The sequence below is a fragment of the Lipotes vexillifer genome, unplaced genomic scaffold (assembly GCF_000442215.2).
Source record: "Lipotes vexillifer unplaced genomic scaffold, Lipotes_vexillifer_v1.1 scaffold107, whole genome shotgun sequence".
Taxonomy (NCBI): Eukaryota; Metazoa; Chordata; class Mammalia; order Artiodactyla; family Lipotidae; genus Lipotes; species Lipotes vexillifer.
Genome location: NW_006777108.1, coordinates 309,499 through 311,764, shown reverse-complemented (window position 1 = coordinate 311,764; position 2,266 = coordinate 309,499).

The following is a 2,266-nucleotide window of genomic DNA, read 5'->3' as shown; positions in this document are numbered from 1 at the left end:
GTAGGGAAAAAGAACATAATTGTAATTTTCAGAGAAGCTTAAAAATAGCTCTACTGTTATTTTGCACGAGGCCTGACAATTGATATTTCTCAGTTTGACAGCATTCACCTACAGTACCCCATCAGCAACTGAACACATTCATCTCTGGGATAAATGATTAATGAGTTGTCTATCATTTCCACTCCTTTTGTACCAAGTGGTAGAGGCTTCAGTTGATCATATTGCAGCCATCAGCATCATTACTGAAATTGATTCTGCCATGGGAGGGTTATGCTAGGACAATAGATTAGCATTTAAATAAACGAACTAACTTATGGCATTAAAAATAACATAAAATAATCCCTTCTGAGTCACTCTGTCGCACCTGGTAAGGTTGTTTTGTTTTGTTTTTGCTGATTAGCTACCATCATAAAACCTTAGGTTGAGGAAAGAAGGCTGGAAGGCATAGAAGTTGAGTTGTTCTTGTTTTGAGTACAACCCTCTAAGATTTCCATACTTCCCACTCTCTTTATTAATCACTGTCATGTTATATGAAATACATTTATGAAATTACACAACTTGTATGCAATGATGAACAGTAAACTTGCCAAATCATTGCCTTTAGAGAAAAAGTAAAGGGGTAAACACATATTTGAAAGGCCAGAATTAGTCCAGAAAGGAAAGAAGTTGGAGGATTGAGATTGACAAATGGTACTCAGATACAGTGAAATGAAACTTTTCTAATTTTTCAGCAAGCAGATGTGAGAATGAGGTGATAAGAACATCACAATTTAGATGTCTTGGTGATGTGGGCTGCATTTCTAAAACAGATGGCGGAGAATGAGGGTCTGCATAGGCCTAGAAAAAAGTGATAGATTGTAGTTTTGGTAAAGTGATATACTCAAGGAAAATAACTGGAACTTAGAACTTCTATTTTAGCATCTCTTTCTGCTCCTGGGATAACTGCCTGAGAGTTGTCAATATTACTGAACTTAAACTTCCCCTCAGTTACTTTTGTGTTCCAGCATATGACTCTTTTGTCCATTCCTCTTATATTTTCCCATTGTTTCCTGTCTGCTCTCTTCTGAATTTCATGAGACCAACTGTTTAATCTACTTCTGAATTAAGACAACTACCTGAAATTATATTGGTCAAAGTGCATGTGCATTTTCTTCAGAGCTGAGACTGGTTGTACAGTGAAATGGAGCCATCATAGGTTTTTCTCAATCCAGCTGCTTCTGCCCTATATTGATTAAGATTCTTTCCAGGGGGCTTCCCTGGTGGTGCAGTGGTTGAGAGTTCGCCTGCCGATGCAGGGGACACGGTTTCGTGCCCCGGTCCGGGAGGATCCCACATGCCGCGGAGCAGCTGGGCCCGTGAGCCATGGCCGCTGAGCCTACGCGTCTGGAGCCTGTGCTCTGCAACGGGAGAGGCCACAACGGTGAGAGGCCGGCGTACCAAAAAAAAAAAGATTCTTTCCAGATTCCCGTAGTGAGGCTGTGAGGCTGTGGGTGATGGCATTGTTAGTTTTCATCTTTTTTCTGGTATGTGTATATTTTAAGAAGCTAGAACAGGCAGCTTTGAGTACTGCTAAGTAGAGGACATGTTTACCCAACAGTGATATAAATAACTGAGACTTGTATTCTGGAAAGTGGACAGAATATGATTTCAGTAAGAGGGAACATTGTTGTGATATGGGAAAAACAAAACAAAACAAAACAAAACATGGGAACGCAAATTCTACAAGTGGCCCAATAACAAACTTCCTTTATATGTTAAAATTCCCCAATGACAAATGACTCTTCAGTCACCATGAGATGAACAGGTTAGGCTAAGATGTGCTCGATCTGGAGATGAGCTAGTGACTATGCCCTTCTTTACCGTCGACACAAGTTGCTAATCAATTAGGCTCTTTTTCTCAGGACCTTTTTCCGCATCGTGTTGGAGGCAGCAACTACCAACTAGTCAGCATTCACCTGTTTGCCATTTTTAGCTCTAAAATTTGGTATGCCCTGACCATTTTTTACTAAAATGTGTGGGGGTTAAAACTCTAACAATTGATGATTCTGAGTATTTCATGAGTCATTTTTGTCTGTATACTGAGTCCATCTAAGTAGAAATTACCTATTTCCAAGTTGTAATATATTGTATATATAATTGTAGTATATTGTTACAATTATATATATAATACATAAATATAATACATTGTATATAAATAATATTGTATAAATGTTGTACAGTGTTTGTTATACAATATTATTTTGCTATGTATATTGTAATATGTTGT